Source organism: Salvelinus sp. IW2-2015, linkage group LG15, assembly GCF_002910315.2.
Source record: "Salvelinus sp. IW2-2015 linkage group LG15, ASM291031v2, whole genome shotgun sequence".
NCBI lineage: Eukaryota > Metazoa > Chordata > Actinopteri > Salmoniformes > Salmonidae > Salvelinus > Salvelinus sp. IW2-2015.
In genome coordinates this window covers 56516527-56542138 of record NC_036855.1, presented here as the reverse complement: position 1 = coordinate 56542138, position 25612 = coordinate 56516527, and the positions used below count along the sequence as shown (strand labels likewise).

At 45.2% G+C, this 25612-nt stretch overlaps 1 protein-coding gene across 2 annotated transcripts in view; it reads right to left on the bottom strand.

Annotated features, from left to right (window-relative positions):
- The window catches only part of ankrd11 (ankyrin repeat domain 11), a 49897-nt gene extending 28809 nt beyond the window's left edge, over window positions 1–21088 (bottom strand). For both annotated transcript variants that reach the window (XM_070447287.1, XM_024001874.2), the window contains exon 1: window positions 21020–21088. The gene's annotated coding sequence lies outside the window, so the exon portion shown is untranslated. The remainder of the gene's footprint in view (window positions 1–21019) is intronic.
- Between the last annotated feature and the right edge of the window lie 4524 nt (window positions 21089–25612).

The following is a 25612-nucleotide window of genomic DNA, read 5'->3' as shown; positions in this document are numbered from 1 at the left end:
ATAGTAAAGGCCAACTCTGCAGTGAGCTAGTGAGGCCTTGCTAAACCCTCTGCAGTGGTTTTATAGTAAAGGCCAACTCTGCAGTGAGCTAGTGATGCCTTACTAAACCATCTGCAGTGTTTTCATAGTGAGGCCTATTCTGCTGTAAGCTTAGTATGGCCTCTCCTGCCCAGTTCCCTCCTGCTGAATTGCCATGCTACTAGATTAGCCCTATTCTCTTTAGTATCCACTGCCCTGTCTGCATGTGGAGAGGTCGCTTCCGAGCTCTTATGAATAAATTATATGTAAAGAGTTCCTCAATATTTTTCTCCTTCATAATGCATTTTTCACCAGAGTGTGTGCAGAGGGCTGGGCTGGAGCCTGCCCCTCCTCCCTCTCTCCACTACCCGGGAACGCTGCCTGGCACTCAGCTCTGCCCTGGCGCCATGGCCCTCCCTCTGCAGCTCTCCTACTCAAAGACAACTATTTATATCCCAGAGCCAGCGACACACACAGTCAGAGGAACACTGCTCCCCTCTCCTCCTGGCATAAGGAAAGTGAGACACAGCAAACCTCTGCCTCCACCCCTGTTCTCTGGCCCCGTCCCCCAAAGCCCCACACACTCCAAGCTCACATTAAGCAGCACAAAGTGGCAAAGGGGTCAACTACTAACAGAGATAAACAAAGATTCTATGATCCACACATAGTGTGCCGACCTAGTTTGAGCTATCTAGAACAATAAACTCCAGACTATTTTAGGATAATCTAATCTACAACTCCAAAACTCCATTGTAAATTCACACATTGTGACTGTAACCAGCCTTTGATGTTAGTGGCGTGAAACAGTTTCATATTAAATTCATATTACAATTATTTTTCTGATAACTTAACCAAGTACAATTTCCCCTCCGCTATAACTGAGTGTGTATGTTGGTGCCTGTAATGCCCATGGGAGGGTCAATAAGAACCTATTAAGTTGTCCTATATGGTTTCCACTGTGTACTATATCAGTGACTGGCTTAGTAGAACACTGTATATATTGAAGCTTCTCTCCCCCCTTTTAAAAAAATCATGTAATAACTATATTATATAATACCACAGGCCTATATTATTATAGACAACATCACTATTCAGATGCTGTGCTTCTTGACATAATTGTGTTATTAGGTTGTCTTCAAGGATTCTGGGGTGGTTTTGGCACAGTGGTTAAATAAGTGTATTATGTTATTGAGTCCTCAGTCAGTTCCTCTATAGGGGTTTTTGGCGGAGAGTCTTCAATGCATTATCTGTGTGTTCTGAGCTGTCGTATCTTAGTGGGGAGAGGAACACAGACGACACAGAACCCTAAGCGGAAACACAATAACATCCATTCCAAAACACAGGCCTCATTTCCTCCGCCTTCCACCCCATTCAAAAGCTGCACAGCATCTGCTATCAGTCTGTGTGTGTGTGTCACACAGAGGGGCCTCTCGCCACAAGCCAACAGCTCTAATTCATCACATATGAGTAAGTCTATGCACTGTAAGGTACTGTAGAGAGGCCGAGGCCCTGGTCCAATGCTGGATCCTGCAGCATCCGCTTCCCGCTCTTTTACATTGAAAACAACAAACCCTGGCTCTCTTCCTTCCAACCCCATAAACACACACCATGTGTGCAGTCTGTCCACACTCCCCCAGGGGTCCCTTCCTGCCACTCTGTAAACAGGGTCCACCCTGGGGGCGGTCAGATTTGTTTTCAAAGCTATTGATGCAATGTTGTACAGTTATCTTGCTTCAGCATTACCTACATGAGTAATGAAATGACCTCACCGATTGAGTTTCACTTTGACATTGTTTTGTCTGGGAGGCTAGGTAAACAAAGCCCACGTCATCCTCACAGCACTGCTTACAGTGGAAGAGCAGCTCACCAGGAGCCAAATTGCAAATGCTAAAGGCCTATTGGAGAGACAGTTGATCTGCTATCAAGGAACAGCAACATGTCGATAAGTGTGGTAAGTGTAAATTTAGCATTTTCAGGCAAAGTGACGTACGTTCCTTATTTTGCTTGCAATATCTTATTGGAAATGCATTATCCGTTCAATTTCAACAGCATTAACACGGTGCACATGGCAGCCATGTTAAAGGTCTATATAAACAGTCTTTGATGTGGGTTGTTTTGGTGACAGCCCTTCCAGGCACCAATGTCACCTGACAGCAGTGATTGGTCATGGAACTAGGAACCACGCACTTGAGGCATTAGACAAAGCAAAAAGCATCGGTTTGCTAGCTAGCTGACTATTCTCAACTATGATTGGTGCTTGGAGAGGGTGGGTGGGTTCACACACAGGTTAGAGATGTTACTCTTAGCGTGAATCAGACTATCCCAACAGAGGCAGAGTTCATCGCACTGACCCAGTAGATGAGTGAAGAATGTGGTCTTTTATGGGTTCCCAATGGGAACGTTTTTACTGGGACTGACCCCTGGTCAGCAGAGCTGGAGGTTAGACTCTAAAGTGCTTTCTCCTGCTTCAACACTACATTAAGAGCCCTCACCTCTTTCTCCTGCTTCAACACTACATTAAGAGCCCTCACCTCTTTCTCCTGCTTCAAAACTACATTGAGAGCCTCACCTCTTTCTCCTGCTTTCAAAACTACATTGAGAAAAGCCTCACCTCTTTCTCCTGCTTCAAAACTACATTGAGAGCCCCACCTCTTTCTCCTGCTTCTACACAAACATTAAGAGCCCTCACCTCTTCTCCTGCTTCTACACTACATTAAGAGCCCTCACCTCTTTCTCCTGCTCTACACTACATTGAGAGCCCTCACCTCTTTCTCTTGCTTCTACACTCCATAGAGAGCCCTCACCTCTTTCTCCTGCTTCAACACTACATTGAGAGCCCTCACCTCTTTCTCCTGCTTCTACACTAACATTTAAGAGCCCTCACCTCTTTCTCCTGCTTCTACACTACATTAAGAGCCCTCACCTCTTTCTCCTGCTTCTACACTACATTAAGAGCCCTCACCTCTTTCTCTGCTTCTACACTCCATAGAGCCCTCACCTCTTTCTCCTGCTTACAACACTAAACATTAAGAGCCCTTCACCCTCTTTCTCCTGCTTCATACACTACATTAAGAGCCCTCACCTCTTCTCCTGCTTCTACACTACATTAGAGCCCTCACCTCTTTCTCCTGCTTCTACACTACATTAAGAGGCTCACACCTCTTTCTCTTGCTTCTACACTCCATAGAGAGCCCTCACCTCTTTCTCCTGCTTCTACACACTACATTAAGAGCCCTCACCTCTTTCTCTTGCTTCTACACTCCATAGAGAGCCCTCACCTCTTTCTCCTGCTTCAACACTACATTAAGAGCCCTCACCTCTTCTCCTGCTTCAACACAACATTAAGAGCCCTCACCTCTTTCTCTTGCTCTACACTCCATTAAGAGAGCCCTCACCTCTTTCTCCTGCTTCAACACTACATTAAGAGCCCTCACCTCTTTCTCCTGCTTCAACATTACACTGTGGCAGAAAAGGTGTTTTATAACTGTGCTGCTATACTTTTGTATCTTCTTTGATGTCTGCATGGCTCTCCCCACTGCTGCACCACTATGTAAAATAAATAATGTGGCTTGTCGTTCTGTGGGAGAAATAAATATTCCAAACTGACTCTGGGACAGTTGAGGGACGATATATCCCAAAATCAAGGCACTGTACATTTAAAAAAAATCAAAAAAGCAATAAGGCTGATGCAAAAGACCAGAACATTTAACTTAAAAAGTAGATAAAATATTTCTTCGCAATATAAGCGAAGCATGGAGCACATGGCAGTTGACTATATACGTGAATGTTCCAAAATGCAATTAGCAATAAAACACGTGAACGGTTTTATGTGACATAGATGAAAATATCAGTTCGAAATTTTGAAGGAGGGGAGATCTAAAGAGCCAACAATGATCATGGGTTTCTAACATGACTAGGATRGTGCCTTTTGCTGGTGGACAATGAAAAAAAGTTGATTTGAAAACCAATAGAACATGAGAAACGCTGGTTTCAATTAGGGGTGTGAACGTTTAAACATGAAAATGAAGTTGGGATCCTTAACGTTAAGAAAAATCCCTATGGACATTTTACTTGTCTATAAAAGAACGCCGCTTCTGAAGCGGAACTAAAGTCCATCACAAGGCAACGAGAAAGGTCAATCAAAAAATCAAGCTGCTGCATGCGTGCAGTCCACTCTCGCCTAAAAAAGTACTTTAAGTTTGTTAAATACCTTGACTTCCCAAGACATTTAACAGAAATAAAACATCTGGCTACCATACCATAAACTGCAGCATATCAATCAGCGATGCGTATTGTCTGGAAGAAAATAGAACATTTTACGCCGGAGCAGAATTCTACTGTCGGAAAAAGGTACAGACCGGCAGTTTTAAAGTTATCAATTGTCGCTATCGACAATGTACTGCGTTCTGTATCTGTAAAAGTTTGTGGTAGATAAAACGTCATTGCCCGGCAACTACTACGATAATGTAATAGGACCATTATCGTGCATTGTAAATTGACATGGAATATAATGATTTTTTTCTTATATATATATATATTTTTGTTACCTTTATTTACCTAGGCAAGACAGTTGAAAACAAATTCTTATTTACAATGATGGCCTACACCGGCCAAACCCGGATGACGCTGGGTCAATTGTGCGCCGCCRTATGGGACTCCCAATCACGGCTGGTTGTGATACACCCTGGATTCGAACCACGCCTCTAGCACAGAGATGCAGTGCCTTAGACCGCTGCGCCACTCGGGAGCCCAACTGAAAACTTTTTTTTTTAAAGTGGCAGTTTAAACGTTAAGCAAAATTGTCAATTTGTCACATCCTTAGTTTCAAAGCTATAAAATAATTTCCTCAATTTCTATGGTCTGATTTTGGTGAGGCTACTTTGTCAAACATAACTGCCGTTTAGCCAATATATATATATTTGGAATGTGACAAATGGAAAATGTTAAGCGGCAAAAAATAAAATAAAAACTTTGTTAAAACCAAGAACAATTCACAAATTTCCACATGAAATCCCAATGCAGCTGCTCTGGTCCAGCAATGGTTTGGGTCTCAAGGTCAATCCCTTTCAGATGGTTAAGAATTGCACCTGTACTACCATTACTGTACCTCAATTCAACCTCGCAAAGTTTGCATTTCCTTCTCACTTAACTTCTCAAAGTATTGGCATACAGGACTTTTCTGCTGTCGCTTGCCTTTCTCTGCCATTTTACCAACCGTTAACGACAATGACAGTGGTGGAGAGTAAACTCCAAAATAATTGATTCCTTGACTCCTTGCACGTCGACTCCTGTTGTCAACACCCATTTCAGTCAAGATTCGACAGGAATCGACTCCTAAGCTTCAGAATTTTTGGAACAGAGGCGACTGATTAGTTGCGGTATTTCCGAGAACAAAACAATTGCATCTTTCATAGCGAGCTAGGAAGGGACGGAGAGAGAAGGGATGGGCACAGTATAGGCAGGTCGGCCAGCAGGTTGACAGAGCCAGAAAAGCGGACTAGGCCTATCTACCGGCAATCAAAAGCTGTATCTCGTAATGGAATGCTGRATCTCAAAATTTCTTGACTTGCAATATCTTGCAACTTCAGTAAAGCAGGGCCCACTATGCTGTTTACTTTCTGCATCCACAAAAAAAGCATCTGAATTTGAATTAAATATTTTAATGTTCCCACCCCTAATATATATATGTAATATATATGTAATTAAAAGTCTGGCTACATTTTCTGGTGCCTCCCTCATGTCAGCATCAGTGTGGACATGAGAGGGTATAGCCAATATGCATAGGCTATCACCTACACATTGACATGTAGGCAAATTATTTATGTACATTTGCATATACTTACGTTTTTTTCTTAAACAGAATAGTGTTTTATTTTTGTCTTCAAATAAATGTAATTGGCTATTTTGTGATTTGGACACCAAAACACATTAAGACATAATTTTACTGTAATAGAGAAGAACTTAACATTTGTAACAATACCTTTTTTTACATCTCGACTCCCAAAATTAAGAACAGAGCAGACCCTACTAACATGAATGCTCAGTTTGTCACGTGGTGCCGCCAGCAGCATTTTGGCCATTGACTTGTGCTAGCTGTGTTTGATAAACGTGCAATGAGAATAATAAAAAACATTTATATAAGGAATTGGGAACTCATTCTGAGAGATAATCATCTTCTTATCCAGGTAGGCCACTTGATTTCAACGTTCTAAACAACGTGAACAGGCTGTTGTTCAAACAGAGACAGACAGGAGGATGTACCGTTCTACAGTATTAGCAAGCAAATAGAGCCAAGTTGGCTAGATTTTAAATATAAAGATTAGCTGTCTATATACGAGCGGGTGAGCATGTGCTTGAGAGATTGTTTATGAGACCTGTGTTCATTTTCTATAATGCCTGCTACCAGAAGTTGTTCATTATTAATGTATGTGCATTATGCATGGGTCTGGTAAAAAAATGTAATAACAAAAAGGYGGCATTTTCATAGACAGACTTGAAAGCCAGATCAGTGATTATAGCAAAAAGCAGGTAATACTATTTTGATAAAATAATTAGTGAGTCTTATGGTTGAAGGCTTATATTTAGGCGAGGTATAATTTGACAAAGCCCTGAATTCATTAGATTATTACCGACTGTTTGAAATGCAGTGTGCATTTACCTTTAAATTGTGCAACAAAGCTTATTTCGAGAAAACAAAAAATAAATAAATAAAACATTTAAGCCATATCCCAGCCCTACCCCTAACATCACAACATTCCAGGCCTTCTGACACACTGAATTACTCTTGCCTGGCCCTCATGGTCCCAGTTCTGTTGACCATTGAAAAATGAAATTACTAGTATAATTCTAAGAAAACTGCTGTGGAAAATAGTGTATAGTGCACTGTGTTTGCTATTTTATTTGTTATAATTTCAGGCTCTAGATTGCAGAAAATTGTGTTTTAGGTGTTAAAAGACGTAAAAATCTCGGAGTCAAAACAGGGACACAGCACCCCTCCGAGCCTCACCTCAATAATCAGTACCACCTTGTTAAACAAATCTTTGGGAGATTGCCTGGAATCCCTGGTCTGGAATACTATGGTAAACATATTCCATGTTAATTACATAGCCATGATACTAACAGATGATTATGTCGCTGCACAAAAACCTCATTTCATTCTGACAGCACTGTGTGTTGTTCCCAGGTCTCTCCAATAAGGCCTCTGTCCCCCCCACTGTCCACTGACATGGTAGGACCCATGAGGAGAACACACACTGCTAATCATCTCCAGTCTCCACTCGCAAGCAAATGCATCTGGCTTACAAACACATTTACTGGACACGCTGCTTATGAACATGAAACAGTCGGGATACACAACGACCGTAATTCCATTGGGATGATAAAACAAACAAGCCCCTAAAATGATAGCAAGCCTTAGTAAACAGACCACAGTCCTCTGGGAGCTTGTGTGCAGCGGTGGGGGTGAGTTCACTTTTTCCACTGCGTGGGCTGAGCCTCTCCATACGTTTAACAGTATCACATGACCAGCTAGCACAGATAAACACACAGAGAAAGAGAGAGGACATATCTACTACTCCGCCATGAGCTGCAGGGACTATAGGTCCACACAGCAAAGTAAAGTTTCAATGAAAATCACAGAAGTGGGTTGAGGAAGCAATATTTCCCCATTGAAAGCAGTTCAGCCAAGCCTCTTAAATAACTTCCAAATGTTGTGAATGAGATATATAGAGATATGGACACACACACACACACACACACACACACACACACACACACACACACACACACACACACACACACACACACACACACACACACACACACACACACACACACACACAGAGAGAGAGAGAGAGAGAGAGAACAAAAATATAAAACGCAACATGCAACTATTTCAAAGATTTTACTGAGTTACAGTTCATAAGGAAATCAGTCAATCGAAATAAATTCATTAGGCCCTAATCTATGGATTTCACATAACTGGGAATACATCTGTTGGTTACAAATACTTTAAAAAAATAAAAAAATAAAGTAGGGGCGTGGATCAGAAAACCAGTCAGTATCTGGTGTGACCACCATTTGCCTCATYCAGCGCGACACATCTCCTTTACATAGAGTTGATCAGGCCTGTGGAGTGTTGTCCCACTCCTCTTCAATGGCTGTGCGAAGTGGCTGGATTATGGTGGGAACTGGAACACGATGTCGTACATGTCGATGCAGAGCATCCCAAACATGCTCAACGGGTGACATGTCTGGTGAGTATGCAGGCCATGGAAGAACTGGGACATTTTCAGCTTCCAGGAATTGTGTACAGATCCTTGCGACATGGGGCCGTGCATTATCATGCTGAAACATGAGGTGACGGCAGCGGATGAATGGCACGACAATGGGCCTCAGGATCTCATCACGGTATTTCTGTGCATTCAAATTGCCATCGATAAAATGCAACTATGTTTGTTGTCCATAGCTTACACCTGCCCATACCACAACCGCACCACGAACATGGGGRACTCTGTTCACAACGTTGACATCAGCAAACCGCTCACCCACACAATGCCATACACGTGTTCTGCGTTTGTGAGGTCGGTTAGATGTATTGCCAAATTCTCTAAAACGACGTTGGAGGCGGCTTATGGTAGGGAAATTAATTTCTTTGGCAAAAGCTCTGGTGGACATTCCTGCAGTCAGCATGCCAATTGCACGCTCCCTCAAAACTTGAGACATCTGTGGCATTGGGTTGTGTGACAAAACTGCCCATTTTAGAGTGGCCTTATTGTCCCCAGCACAATGTGCACCTGTGTAATGATCATGCTGTTTAATCAGCTTCTTGATATGCCACACCTGTCAGGTGGATGGATTATCTTGGCAAAGGAGAACTGCTCACTAACAGGGATGTAAACACATTTGTGCACAACATTTGAGAGAAATAAGCTTTTCGGGCCTATGTGCAATTTCTGGGTTKTTTTATTGCAGCTCATGAAACATGGGACACTTGACATGTTACGTTTATATTTTTGTTCAGTGTATATTCATGTCGTAGTTTCCAGTCAACTCGCGATGGCTAGCTATTCTACCAGTCTGTCTTAACTTCTCTAGGGTAGGGGGCAGCATTCGGAATTTTGGATAAAAAGCATGCCCAAATTAAACTGCCTGCTACCCGGGCCCAGAAGATATGATATGCATATAACTGGTAGATTTGGATAGAAAACACTCTAAAGTTTCCAAAACTGTTAAAATAGTGTCTGAGTATAACAGAACTGATTTGGTTTTGTAGTTTTCTATTCAATGCCATTACAGTATCCATTGACTTAGGACTCAAATTGCAGTTRCTATGCCTTCCACTAGATGTCAACAGTCTTTAGAAATTGTTTCAGGCTTGTATTCTGAAAAATGAGGAAGTAAGAGCAGTCGGAATGAGTGGACCCTAAAGTGTCACAGAGCTTTTTCATGCGTGCGACCGAGTACCGTTCTTGTTTACCTTTTATATTGACGACGTTATTGTCCGGTTGAAATATTATCGATTATTTAGGCTAAAAACAACCTGAGGATTGAATATAAACATCGTTTGACATGTTTCTATGAACTTTACGGATACAATTTGGATTTTTTGTCTGCCTGTTTTGACTGCGTTTGAGCCTGTGGATTACTGAAGAAAACGCGCAAACAAAAGGTTTTTGGATATAAAGAGACTTTATCGAACAAAAGGAACATTTATTGAGTAAATGAATGTCTGCTGAGTGCAACCATATGAAGATCATCAAAGGTAAGGGATTCATTTTCTCTCTATTTCTGACTTGTGTAACTCTTCTACTTGGCTGGTTACTGTTTGTAATGATTTGTCTGCTGGGCTATGTTCTCAAATAATCGTAAGGTATGCTTTCACCGTAAAGCATTTTTTTTTTWWWAATCTGACACCGTGGTTAGATTCACAAGAAGTTAATCTTTAAACCTATGTAAAATATGTTTTGTTTTCTGAATTTTTATAATGAGTATTTCTGTATTTGAATTTGGCGCCCTGCAGTTTCACTGGCTGTTGAAAAGGTGGGACGCTACCGTCTCACGTGCCCTAGAGAAGTTAATGAGTGTTATCATGCTAACAGCACACCCTGCACACGAAAATACACCAACATTCCCAGTTAATGATAAAACAGTCATGGTATTTAATTTAAGAGAATGAACAAGATTTAACAAGGCAACCTTGGGGTTAATTTTTAAATTGGCACCAATGGCAGATTGAGGGATTTTTACATCCGTACCCCAGTACGTCCCACGTGCCCGCGGCGAAACGTCACGCCGTGAGGAACTATTAATTAGCCAAAAAGATTCAGCAGAGCTTCCTGGTACCCCAACATCAAGCCACAAGTGATTAGAGGACCACATCAGCATTCTGTGTGTGGCAAACCCTGTAGGGACAGGGGCAGAGAACCCCAAGGAGAAGACAGGGAGGAGGGGGGGAAGTCTGTGGGTCTGCCAGACTGGATAATAGCTCAGTGAGGCGCACACACAAACAAACACAAAGACAACATGTGCACACAGGATGGAAATAGAGTGAAATAAATGCTGCGCTTTGATACGGTTTGGATGGCGTCACTCGATACCATGTGACTGAGTAAGAATTGGACGCAKAAAAAAACAATTGCAGGCATCAGAGAAATGGGAAAGGTGGTAGAAATAATCAATCTCTGTTTCTGCCTGAGGTGGTGGAGAGGAGGTGGAGAGGCTACAGCCAGGACTAAGACACATCCCCTCTGCGTCATATCACTCTCTCTCTCCCTCCGCTTCTCTTCATGTCTCCCTCTATCGAGCCACTCCCTCTGCGGTCAGACAGAGGCCAACGCTTCACCTCACTGCGGGATGTCGTTGTTCTTCTACACACGCACACAGCGCCAATGAGGGGTATTCTGAAAGCCCCTGCTGCTACTGAGAAGATGAAAAGCAGATCGGTAGCCCCCCCCACTCCTAACTCAGGCCTGTCATCAGGTCCACACCACTGCATTTTCCACTACAGCAGCTGCTCTCATTCTAAAAATGTAGAAAGCTAAACTGCCACAGACCCAGCAGCTGCACATAGTCATTCGGCATGGCGGGTGTATTTTGGGAGACTTGCCATATTATTCTCTCCGTGCCTCTCCACTAGATACGGAAACAACTGCACAGTCTCCGGCATTCAATTTCTAGRGCTGTAATGTCTGTTATGGTTATAGTGTATGATCAATCACCAGCCTACACTGTCAATCATTCATTGTTGTCATAATCATGGTTTGCTAGATCACAGGAGTTATTGAGAGCTACCTAATGAGGGGAGAGCAGGAGCAGTGAGGCCCTTCCTGCTGTGTGTACCATCCCGGCGGCTGTGCAGTCTATTTACATTTCATATAGGAGAGGGAGGCAGCAGCTAGCCCTGTTTAGTGTGCAAATAGAGCCAGCCTGGCCCACTCCAGTACCCAGGCAACCAGGACCCAGATTGGCGGTGCAGCCCCTGACCCGCACAAATTCATTTCATTAGAGGCCTTTGTAGGGAGGGGGCAAGACAAACAAGCCGAGTAGAGATGCATTAAGGTTGTGATGAACGGAGTGGCCTGGGGGGAGGAGATGGGATGGAGGGGGCTCCGTCTCATCTCTCTCACCTGAAAGATCATAGGCCAGACAGACAGGACAGGACCTCCATCCAGACTGGTCAGCGCTACCTGTCCACCCAGCAGTCTCTGGTCTGAGAGCAGGGGACTGGAATCCAATAACTTCATCTGATATTCTGAGCACGATAGCCTTCCCCTACACCTCTCTCTCTCTCTCTCTACCGTGGAGAGAGCACTCCGACCAACACAGCTCAGTGATGCTGCTGGTCTCTCTGGTAAATCATCTCGTCTTTCTCTGCCAGTGACGTAGGCGAAGTGAGGTTGTGCCATATATTCTGCCATGCACCAGGGAAAGCTAGAGAGGCTGGGAAAAAACCTGTATATTTCTACCCTCATATTGGAATCCATCTCTTCGTCGCTGACTCACTCATCTTAGTGCTCCTCCCTCTCCACGCATCCTTCCTCTCCTCATCCTCCTTTCTCTTCTCCTCTCCTATCCAAAGCTCAGCATCTGATCCTACCATCTCCTGGTCAAACAGAAATGAGAGAAAGGCAGAGCGCCTGACATTGCCACAATAATAATACACACTGGGCTTGTTGCCTGGCAACGCGGGGACAGGACACATGTACCGAACGAGCTGGCAGAATGAGAGAGCGTGTGAGAGGGGGGAGGGATGGAGAGTTGGCGTAATAATGGTAATGTATGCCTCTGCATACTAAGCCTAGCCAGCGATGAGGATCCATTTCTGCCCTTCACCTTCTGAAAGAGTAAGACTATTTTCCCTGTGCAGTCMCTCCACCCTAGTCTTACAGAGATGGGGATATTCCACATGAAACACCATGGATACACAGACATCCACAGCGACACGCCCGGGGTTCGAGAGATGCTCGAGGTGTCACAGTCGTCATGCTGCCCGGTCCTAACTAGCCTCTGGAAGAAAGAAAAAACATCAATGGAGAGCAGTAAGGAGACTGTGCAGTTTTCCCGAGCAACCAATGCTAGCCAAGAAGCTACCTAGTTTGTTTTGATTCAATGAAGGGATAGCTAGCTAATTATTATTGAGTAGCTTGTATKTAGGAGCAGGATGGGCATGGTACGGTTACCAGCTATACTGCACACTGAAATGTCACCATCCTGTTATCAAGATACAGGGTACTGGGATTGGTGGCAATTGCACARCCTTATTTACCTTGATTGACTCCTTTTAAATAAAGTGAACTGATTTAGAGGCACTTCAGCTAATTAAGGGCTCTACCAGTGGAGGGGAGGCGCCTCTGATCCGAAGGAGGGGAACTAGGGTAGTAGAGCAGGGATTGGGCGGAGACAGACGGATTTAAGGAACAACTACAGTAAGGCGAGGGAGGGCAACACACGTTACTCTAAAAGMCACACTGTCTCTACATAAGCCGGGTAGATTTCACCCTCTTAACGTACACTAACATAAAACATCGAGGCTAGGCTGGAGCTTTAAATCATGAATTCGGGGGGAACGTGCATGCCGAATCCCAAACAAATTCGGGAAAATGGGCCAGTCGACTACTCTGCCCAAGCATTATGCATACACACCACACAACTTAAAACCATGCACACAAAGCACCCAGCTAGCCTCAAACCTGGAGCCCAGCAGGCCATCTCCATAATGAATAGTAAATCTGCTTTTCTCTACGATAGCTCTGGCATCACTAGTAGGATGCTCTGAATGGTTATTGGATTTCCACCTAGTACTGCACACGCATTGGCCATATAAAAAAGGCCATTTCATAATGCATATTCATACAGATCAATGGAGCGTGTAACAGGGAGTCCATCAAATCAGAAGTGCATTAACGTTGGGCCTATCAGCAGCTAGGAGGCCGGTGCTATTGCCATGGCAGCGAGCTAGATAAAGCCATACTAGACGAGGATCCCAGCAAAACAAAGCCTAGCTCACTGCTACAATGGCACTGCTGTAGTATTTACTTACGTCCATGGGACCTGTTAAGTGTCATTACAGTAACTCACTAGGGGCCATCATCCCACCCAAGTGCTTTGCACCGAACCTGCTTCTCAAAGATCTAGAAATTAACATCAGTGGATCCCAACGATGACAAACAAGACTGGGCCATCTCGCTTTACTTCCTCTGAATGTAGAAGGCAGCTGGGGGTAACCACAGTAGTTCCTCAGAGCTCAACGGCCGATCTGGAGGGCCACGACGGGATTAGCTTTGAGCAGCTTCTCACAAGCTCCTTCACACGCATGTAGGCTAATACACACAGTAACAAGCCTCCGCACCTCACTCAACCCCTTCCACCCACCTCACTCACCCCCCCCCCCCTCACTCACACCGACGCACTCCACAACTAATGAGCTGAAGCCTGAGCCTGGAACTCACAGCCCTGAGAGGGGGATGGCCTGAAGACCTGCCGTGCCTCAGTGGGGAGGAGAGCATACACACATACGTGAACAATGAAGGCTTACGTGTTGTGTACGTAGATCAAACATGTGCCTATGGAGGGCAAAGAGCAGCACGTCATTGCATGTCTAGGCCAGGTTGCAGAATGTAGAGCAGTCAGAAACCAAGTACTGTACTGCGAAACACTGCCCTTTACAATGCGCTTTGACCGGCGCCAGGGATTAAATCAACTAAACTCACGTTGACAAACACAAAAACACACCCACATTCACAAAGCTAGGATACATAAACAACGTGTTAGTGCGTGACACACCCACATCTGGGAGGGAGCTGTGTGTTGTTTCTCCCTCACGCTGTTATGTTTATAATAACTGCGGCGTCGGCGTGGTCCTTCTAGGAAACCGTGAGAATAGCCGTGACACGCAGACTGATAAGAATTGGAGTCAGAGTGCTGTGGCCAGCCACGCGGCACTGGTAGAGGTGAGGGCTGCAGCTCCTGCCAAGCCAAATCTTGTCAGGATGAGACTGCAGCCAAAGAAAAGCGGGGAACGGCAGAACGACCCCCGTCCCCATCAAACATACCCCTTACGACCTCACACTGGACATGAGGCCCATCTTTCAATTCCCTACTCCTGAACTGAAATGAACACACGCTATGGGGGACTGACACATTTCCGCCTTTGAAATTATATTACCATCTCGAATCAAAATGCTAGCGTTAAGGACACCAGGGTAGTATCAACATGGTTTCTGTGCACTGAAAGGACCCAAGTATCCAAACTCATGAAAATTCTGCTCAGGTGTTTCCCATTTACTGTGCTACAAATGAATCAAATGAAAAGGAGAGAGAAAGAAGAAATAGCTAGCATGGTTTCTCACAGATAACATTCAGCAGGAACGTCACTGCCTACCAGTGTGTATGTGTATATAATCAGTGTGGGTGAATTAGTGTGTGTGTGTGTGTGTGTGTGTGTGTGTTGTGTGTGGTGGGTGAATTAGTGTGGTGTGTGTGTGTGTGTGTGTGTGTGTGTGTAAGAGAGATAAATGTGAGGCGCTGTGACTAGGGCTCCATTAATTAAGGATTATGGGAGGAGGTAAAAATAACCGTGGAGCGGAGCAGGATAATGAACAAAGCACGGGGGAGGAACACAGGGAGATGGGATGTGACCTTTACCAACATGAGTACGAAAACATCATCAAAACAATTCGCCATCAAGCTCTGCCTGCACCCATCTTGTCGTGCCAGGATGAAAAAGCTGTCAAAACCTTTCCCCGACGTAACGGGATTACGCAGTCATGTGTGAAAGACACTCAGTAGATTACTGATGGGATGGGAAGCGTGGAGCTGGCAGTTTTACCAGAGAGAACATGGCTGGAGAGGTTTCTCAGGCCTCTCAGCCATACTAGTGTTGTAAATGTCTGCCACTGCTAAGTTAGCTCCTCGTGGGTCAGTAGCCTAGATCTTACTGGGTGTGTGTGTGTGTTTCTGGGGCTCCTAAGAGCAAGCTCGGGCGCCAAGACAGGCCGAGGCCCCAGAGCCCAGACCACAGGCAGGCTGACAGGGGACAGATGGCAGGGCTGCCTGAGACGACAGCATAAACAACCATGAGGAGTGGAAACCCGATCCCTCACAGTGGAAAAAACCCTCAGTGCACCAGGCAGGCAGAACAGCAGAGAAAACACTGACATTATACCACCTCATTCCACATGGAGCCTCTCTGGCTGGGGAGCAGATTCACAGGAATCCTGGCCTGACACACACATCCTCTCTTGCTCTATGGGGAAGTTGATTGGGAGCGTTCCGGGGGACCAAACAGAATTCTAATTTGTCCTGGTTCAGCAGTAGCAGTGGCATGAGAGGAGCCGCTCCCTCAGATCCCAGATGAATTATATATCTATAAGCCAGATGAAAGGCCTCTAACAGCACAGCATGGCAGTCTGAGAGCTGGGGCGGGGCCTGGGGTGCTGCTACGCACCCCCAACTGCCCACTGGGAGGTGGCTGGCTAAATAGGGTGCAGCCAGGGATCCACCGTGTGTGTGTGTGTGTGGCTGGACTAAGGGAACCAATGGGCTGGAAAACACTGAAAGCTTGGCCAAGGTGAACGTCACACTCTAACGAGCTCAGAAGTTATTTCCCAGCGCCCACGCCCCCATAGGGATCACTGTATAACTTTGGAACATGTTCCCCACCAAGCACACAAGCAATTACAGCCACAGATGACCTGGAGCAGGCTGGCTCCACTAAATATGCTCGTTCCTTCTGAATACATTCCACCTCCAGCTCTGTCATTCAGTCACTCCCTGGTTTCCCCTTTCTATCCTCTCTGCAATGTTGTCCTCCCATACATGTATTCTCATTGCTACTAAATGAAATCACCATTGGCCACCACTGAGCCCCACATATCCAGGGCAGCCCCCTCCCTCAGACAGACACACTGTGTCCACAGCCGGCCAGACCTGAGCCACACAATGGAACAATCAATACTCTCATTAGACAAGTAGACCCGCACCAATTAGTGGTTTGGACTAGTGCCATCTAAGAACCCTTCCACTGAACCAATGACACCGGTCAACAAATATGGCAGTTTCCAATGACTAGGCTACATGGGCTAGTCAGAGGGGATGTGAATGGATTAGTGTTTCTCTCTGCTGCCTGCAGTGGATTCTAACGCAGGTCTGTTATACCCAATTCACATAGGACTTGCGGTACATTGCCTGAAAAAAATGAATTGGGCAATGTTTATATGGTCCCCATTCAAAAAGCCAAATGTTTACAACATTCTTGTCACCATTCGCCTTTCATATCGCCATTGCTTTTGCCAGGAAGGAGCGAGAGACATTAAACTTGGACCCTGTTGTGATCATTGTCATGGTAACCGGAGTGACAGGAAGCTCGTGAATGCAAATTCCTCAGACAGAAATATGATTATGAGATCGTTTGGTGGAAATAAAAGTTTTGGCTTTGCTACCGGAAATACCTTTCAGATATAAAGAAAACGCTAAAAATAGTTGGCGGTATGGTAAAGTTGGTGGGAAAATGTCTTGGCATGCTGATGCGTCATAGAGCTGTGACTGGCTGCCCATGTTGTGTGTGTCACTGGGCAGTAAACAAACTCCACACATGTGTAAGGGGAGAAGAACGAGTAAAACCCTTGATTAAGAGACAGAGGGTGTATCCCATTTAAATAATGAATATGTGGACGCACAGGCAGAGAGGAGATGGAGAGGAGAGGGAGAGAGCAAGAGAGAGAGGAGAGAGAAAAATGAGAGAGAAAAAGGAGAGAGWGTGATTGAGAAATAGGCCTACTACCTATAAGCTCACATGATTTCACAAGGCTGAAGGAAAGATGGAATGAAACAGTCTTCCTTCCCCCTCATAGCGGACTACTAGACAATGTGAGAGCAGCAGCCACTGAATTCAGAGCACAGCCTCACGCTACAATGCATTCTGGGAAGTCCTCTCCATTAGCAGCGCTGGAGTCGGCACACACACACACACACAACACAACACACACACACACACACACACACAACACACACACACACACACACACACACACCAACACCTTGTTCAAGGAGCAGATGGAATTGGGAGGTGGTGGGAAAGAAAGGAAGCCCTGCTACCTTCCAGTCAACATCACCTCTTCCTTCTCAGATAAAACAGCTAAGCTTGGAGAGATACCTAGCTAGCAAAGAGAGCTGCACAGCACACAACAGGGTTTTAGCCTGCGCTAGGCAGTGGAGACACAATGGCAACAGATTCACATTCTGAGCTTGTACAGAACCGTGGACATCTTGGAGAGCAGCATGGCCATGTCATTCCCTGGGGCAGCACTGAACCAGACTAGCACCATTTGCCCTGGTGCTCCCTCCCCCACAATGACTGCAGAGTAGAGCAGGCCTTGAGGCCGGCTGGCACAACACTCCTGAAGTAAATATCAGTAAATTGGGAAAAGTAATGAATCATCCCCGCTTCCAGCAGCCAGTATTGGGTCTGAGTGCTTTTAAGAGGCTCCGAGCAGACTTCCTCACTGATTTTAATACAGGCTTTTTACACAAGTGTTAACATAAAGCCAACCCGTTCACCACTTTAACCCAGGCCTCCTCCATTATTGTGGCTCCTGCAGAATGTACATTGTGGAATACCATACATCTGTACCCAGTGAGAGACTGTCTGGCCCTAGTATTACAGAGGTAGAACGAGGGGGAAGGCTGACACGGTGATACCAGATCATTTCTCACAGGAGCTATTTGCATTCAGTAAGAAGGCGTAATGTTCTTCTGTTTACGTCAGTGCAATGCCAACAGTGCACAGCTTTGCTGTATGGTATGCTGTATGGTTCCCTATAGGGGTGGCCGGCTAGGCTAAAATGGCTCCAGTGTGCTCAAGCCAGTGAACCAGGGCTGTGTGGGCGGCTTCAGCAGGATATCAGGGTCTTTGGGACACACGCACTCCAGCTATGAGCGGAGTCCGCTGTGTAAAACAAAAGATCTGAGTCACAAGACCGCCCCGGCAGAGCTGGTCAGCTGAACATGTAGTCTGTCCACACTCACCACATGTTAGGGGTGAGCGTCAACAATGACTTCACAAATCCAGACCAATGTTTTCCTTTGACAACCATACATCAAAGAAATGGTTCTCTTGCACTCTGGGCCAAGAAATTTGCTTTCCTTCAATGTGTGCCTCAGTTGACTGTGGTGGAAAAACACTTGTATAGCTGTGGCTGGTGTTCCCCCTTCCCATAGTGTCTGTATTTGAGCCTTGCGCCTGCTCCTGGCCCCAGGCAGGACAAAGAGCCCTGGCTATTGAGCCCTGGCCTGATTTAGCCCAGGCAGGGCGCAGCAGTGTTTGGCCCCTATTGGGTTTCAGCTCAATGGCTGGACAGGCTTCTCTGTCACAATGGCCACTCTGTTCTGGAGCCTCATTGGGGGAGTGGGGAGGCCATGACCCCTCAGACTCAGGGAGGGGGTTGATGAGGGTAAAAAGGGGGGCGACAGACAATTTGGCTCAAACCAGTGCATTGTGGATCTCTTCTCAACTTATTCCTCTCTCCTCTTTTCCATGTCAAGAATACAAATGAATGACCTGTCCAGCAGAAACCATGTGACGTACTTAACACTAGAAAGGCCTCGAGGGACACCCCCTTTCAGCCAATGACGTGTCTTTTGGACATTTCAATCTGCACCTATCTCATCATACAATTTCACAATTCATAGTACTGTCACCGATCAGACTATTGCCAATTGAATCTTGTCGTTAGGCTAAGTCGATTAATGTGTGAAATGAGTTTCAATGTAGTTTAGGTATAGTTTTGATTTGCCATCTGCGCAGGCTGGCTGGCTGCGAATGACTGGTGGTGAATGGGGGGGGTGACATGTCCTCTTAAAACTACGTACAACACAAATTACTGTTTGTGATATTAAGATTCTAACAACAGTGTGTTGTTATATAGACTTATTTAGGAAAAGTCAAGGACGGGGGGACAACTATAAAAATGGCAGAGTAAATAAACATGTAAATGAGTTGTCCACATGACGTTGTTGGCTTTTCTACTGTTAAAAGCACACACTTCATCATTCACATGGATTCTGTTATTGTTCTTATTGTGTTACTTTTTATTATTACTTTTTATTTTCGTCTACTTGGTAAAAAATGTCTTCTTGAACTGCACTGTTGGTTAAGGGCTTGAAAGTAAGCATTTCACGGTAAAGTCTACACTTGTTGTATCGGCGCATGTGGCAAATAAAGTTTGATTTGCTATGGTCTGTGTTGGCCAAGCTTTTAACCCCATGACATCAAATATAAAGTGAGTCAAAACACCAGCCTGACTCATCACATTGCATCAATGGAGGGAAAAGACATGAACACCAGAGCCACAACACCCTTTCCCTGTGTCTGTGTCTGTGTCTGTGTCTGTGTGTGTGTGTGTGTGTGTGTCTGGTGTCGTGTGTGTCGTATATAATATATATATATATATATATATATATATATATATATATATATATATATATATATATATATATATATATATATATATATATATGTGTGTGCTCCAGCTCTGCAGTCCTGGACAGAGGCGCAGGCCCTGAGGGGATAGTTCTCCCCTTTTTCACAGGGCATCACCATTCTGTCTGTAATCAAAGCTGCAAGACACTTCCAGACACCAACTCCAACCAGATGTATGCAATTTAGACAATTAAAGCTTTCCCCTAACACTTGGCAGCTCTACCGCAACACAGGCACTTCTCATCAGCCTGAGCCTCACATAGCCCCTACCTAACCCAGGGAGCTACATCAGCTCTCTCTCACTCTCTACCCATGTCTCAAACATCCAGCCCCGCTCTTGTATGTCTGAAAGCTTTACACAGCAGAAAGAGAGGCAAGAGACAGGCAGGCCTCTCCTGAAGCTATAAGCTCTCCCTCTCCTGCCGTGCTCCCTCTTTCAGCCTGGAATTTCCTGTTGATGGCCCACTGCTAACACCCCACTCACTCTCATGGAAACATTTGACAAGCTGCAAACATTTTATCTCCACGAGCAGGAAGCCAATCAGCGAAAAGAGGGAGAGAATGACAAAGTGGAGAGAAAAATGAGAAATATGTCGTTGAGGGTTTTGGCGTACCAGGAGTTGCACCACACTGGCCCAGAGTCCTAATTATCCAGCCAGAGACAAGGCCTGGTAAGGCTGTAATGATACACCACTGCTCGTGATACAGACACCTCTTGATAGCACAGAGATTAGGCCTCCGATGGTCTTGTCAGGCAGCCTGCAGCATGTGACTGGGCCAGCAGACATGTGGAGTACAGAGAGAAAGAGCTGCTGATATAATACAGCTCTATCAGATAAGCCAGGCCAGGGAGAGAGAGGGGGACGTGGGAAGGAAGGGAGGGAACATCAGGTAGGCTGGCCTGGGCTGAGACGGATAGACATGTGGGCAACAGATTGGATGCGTTAGCTAGTGTCAGTGGCAATTGTTTTTTGTTTGGGCTGGGTGGAAAACAGAGCCGAGGAGGGCGGCCCCGGGTCTTACCAGTTGAACAGCAGGGGCACGGGATCCACGACAGCCTGGGCGCTCACAGGACAAGGGGTGCATTGAAACTGGGGAGAAGGGAAAGATGATACACGCATGAGAATGTGCAGACTGCATACCCGGCCTCTCATGTTCCCTCCACATAGCTCCCATTTCCCCCAACCTCCCACCTCCCTAGTGGTTTCCTGACGCTCTCCCTTTGCATGTCTCTCTTATGTTCCAGTACAGCGTTGCTCCTAAATGGACTTGGCCAACACTGTGAAAGATAGTCTAATACATCTCAGCCCAAATAAGGACGTAACGACGGGATGTTTTTAGAGAGTGTGGTTGAGTGACTCATCAAAATCCTCAGTATGCTCCTTTCATCAAGAGGCACGCTCACACTGACATAAAAGAAGACCCAGGAAGGGGAACACAAAAGGACACACATGTGCGCACGCTAACGGCTCCGAAAAGTAGGCCAGGGCATCTAGCTGTTCTTCAAGGCCTCTGCTTCATTTCTAAACGCCTGTGACAGGCGTCTGCATCTAGCCAGCCTTCCATCCCCCACCACAAGACTCCTGTTTAGTGTTCCCCTGACACACATCTTTCCAGGCCTTCCCTCTTCAGTGTCGTAACACACACACATACACACACACGATTGCATAACAGCATGTGGGGAGCGGGGGCCCCTGTGCTGTGAGTGGGGGGGCATAGGGAGAGGGCTGGGGCTCCACTCAGTCTGAGCAGAAGGCCATATTCATATGCAGATACTGGGGGCCATGTGTGGCGAACAGGAGAAGAATTGCCTTCCCACACTGGAACCAATCACTTGTTCACAGTGAAGACTTCCAGGAAAACAGAAATGGAAACAAATAAAAACAAAGCAATTACACACCTTCTTTCCACCCGTTGTGTAACTTAAATAGGGCTGCCTTTATAAACAGTCCCAGACAAACATGAAGAGGGGCTTAAAGCGGATTTAAATCTCATCTGCCGGGCTGCAGCAGCCAACAGGTTAAAAAAGATTGGGGAAAGTTGCATGGAGGCTCAATCTCAACTTGGCATAATGGCCCCATTTTAAAAATGTCATTTTGTCAGTAAGATGCCAACTTTAAGAGCAGAACACATCCACTATGGCTATTAGCTTGAGTTTACAGCCAAAACACTTAAGATTACTACAAGCTCTACGCAGATGCAAGATTGAGTGTTGCTCGCCCCTACCTGGGCTCGAACCAGGGACCCTCTGCACACATCAACAGCCACCCTCGAAGCATCGTTACCCATCGCACCACAAAAGCTGTGAAAGGGGAACAATTACTTCAAGAGTGACGTCACCGATTGAAACGCTATTAGCGCACACCCCGCTAATTAGCTAGCCATTTCACATCGGTTACATCAGCAACTGTTCAACCAGTAAACCAAACAACAAGAAAACACCCAAAAACGTATTCTGTTTAGAAGTAATAACTTAGCCTGTAATAACTGATTACAGGGTATTGTGAAATGGTAGAACCTGCTGGAGCCAACTAGCTAGCCATGTGGTTTATTGTTTTGTGAGAAAACATTACATTATTTTTTAGCTGATATGGGAATGAATACACAAGCAGCATATCAAACAGGGGCAGTGTTTCACACTCTTAAGGATCGGACACTTTTTCTCTCTCAATTTTCGCCTAAAATGTCATACCCAAATCTAACTGCCTGTAGCTCAGGACCTGAAGCAAAGACATGCATATTCTTGATACCATTTGAAAGGAAACACTTTGAAGTTTGTGGAAATATTAAATGAATGTAGGAGAACATAACACATTAGATCTGGTAAAAGATAATACAAAGAAAAAAAGTGTATTTAATTTTTTCACCATCATCATTGAAATGCAAGAGTAAGGCCACACTATTATACCAGCTGAGGCGCAATTTGAAGGCAGCCACTAGATGGCAGCAGTGTGCAAAGTTTTAGACCGATCCAATGAACCATTGTATTTCTGCTAAAAATGTAACAAGACTGCCCAAATGTGCCGAATTGGTTTATTAATACATTTTCAAGTTCATAACTGTGCATAACTCGTATTCAGCGCACGTGACAAATAAACTTTGATTTGATCTCTCCTCAAACAACAGCATGGTATTATTTCACTGTAATAGCTATGGTAAATTGGACAGTGCAGTTAGATTAACACGCATTTAAGCTTTCTGCCCATATCAGATATGTCAATGTCCTGGGAAATTTTCTTGTTACTTAAAACATCACGCTAATCACATTAGTGCATGTTAGCTCAACCGTCCCGAGGTTAAGGTCACATCGGCAAGTGTAAGAATATTTGCTTGGGCATATTTTTCAATTATAAATCTGATTATTTCACATGGAGATGTGGGAAGATAAAAAAGCAAGTTGGCGCCGACAGATAGGAGCTAGAAGCAGAGCTGCCCTAAGCAAGTTATTTCTTACATTATTAGCCCAGGATTTTTTTGTGTTATTGCATACGGCCGGAGCGAACGTTTGGATATCAGAGTGGCGGTAACTCACCAGCATTACGACCAGGAATACGACTTTCCCGAATTGGATACTTTGTTCGTACCCCCCAGGGCAATTGAACTGATTCCAGATGCTGATCCAAAATACCGCTGGAGGAGAAGAGGTATTCGGAGTGGACTTCTAGTCTGACTCAGGAGGGGTGAACACCATCCAGGGCTTCTGAGTATATTACTCGTTAATGTTCAGACTCTGGATAATAAAGACGACAAGCTCAGGGCGAGGACCTCCTTCCAGAGAGACATCAGGGATTGTAACATACTCTGTTTCACGGAAATATAGCTCTCTCGGGATATACTGTCTTCGTCCATATAGCCAGCTGGGTTCTCAGTACATCGCACAGACAGGAATAAAGAACTCTCCAGGAAGAAGAAAGGGCGGGGGTGTATGTTTCATAATTAACTACTCATGGTGTGATTGTGATAATGTACAGAAACTCAAGTCCTTTTGTTCACCCGACCTAGAATACCTCAATCAAACGCCGATCGCATTACCTCCCAAGAGAAATCTCTTCGGTTATAGTCACAGCCGTGTATATTCCCCCTCAAGCAGATACCACGACTGCCCTCAAAACTACACTGGACTTTATACAAACTGGAAACCACATATCCTGGAACCGCATTTATTGTAGCAGGGGATTTTAAAAATTGTGCGGAAAACACTATCAAAGTTCTACCAACACATTGACTGTAGCAGCCGCTCTGAGAAAACAAACCACGAATACCAAGATTTTCCGAAATGCCTAAAAGACCCTCCCTTCGGCAAATCTGATCACAGCTCCATTTTTCTCCTCCCTTCATATAGGCAGAAACTCAAACAGGAACTACCCATGCTAAGGACTATTCAATGCTGGTCAGACCAATCGGAATCCTTGCTTCAAGATTGTTTTGATCACGCGGACTGGGATATGTTCCGGGTAGCCTCTGAGAATAACATTGAGGAATATACTTAGAGTTTATCAGGAAGTTAATCAGACATGTTGTACCCACTGTGACTATTAAAACCTACCTAAACCAGAAACCGTTGATAGATAGCATTTGTGCAAATCTGAAAGAGCGAAACGACGCATTTAACAATCGCAAGGTGACTGAGAATATGGCAGAATAAAAACAGTGTAGATATTCCATCCGTAAGGCAATCAAAACAGGCAAAACGTCAGTCGACACGCAAAGTGGAGTCCCAATTCGACGGCTCAGATACGAGACGTATGTGGCAAGGACTACAGACAATCACGGACTACAAAAGGAAAATCAGCCACGTCACGGATACCGACGTCTTTCTTCCAGACAAACTAAACACCTTCTTTGCACACTTTGAGGACAATACAGTGCTCGCTACCAAGGACTGTGGGCTCTCTGTGGCCAACGTGAGTAAGACATTTTAACATTTTAACCCTCGCAAGGCTGCCGGTCCAGACGGCAGCCATAGCTGCGTCCTCAGAGCATGCGCAGACCAGCTGGCTGGAGTGTTTTACGGACATATTCCTCCCTATCCCAGTCTGCTGTCCCCACTTGCTTCAAGCTGTCCACCATTGTTCCTGTACCTAAGAAAGCAAAGGTAACTGAACTAAATGACTATTGCCCCGTAGCACTCACCTAAGTCATCATGAAGTGCTTTGAGAGGTTAGTTAAGGATCATATCACCTCTACCTTACCTGACACCCTCTTCAATTTGCTTACCGCCCCAATAGATTCACAGACAATGCAATCACCATCACACTGCCCGACAAGAGGTAGACCTACATAAGAATGCTGTTCTTTGACTATAGCTTAGCATTCAACACCATATTACCCTCCAAGCTCATCATTAAGCTCTGGCCCCTGGGTCTGAACATCACCCTGTGCAATTGGGTCCTGGACTTCCTGTCGGGCCGCCCACAGATAGTGAAGGTAGCAAACGACACCTCCACTTCGTTGATCCTCAACACAGGGGACCCACAAGGGTGTGTACTCAGCCCCCTCCTGTACTTTGTTTTCACCCATGACTGCAAGGCCACACACGCCTCCAACTCAATCATTAAGTTTGCAGACACAAGGGTAGTAGGCCTGATTACCAACAATGACGAGACAGCCTACAGG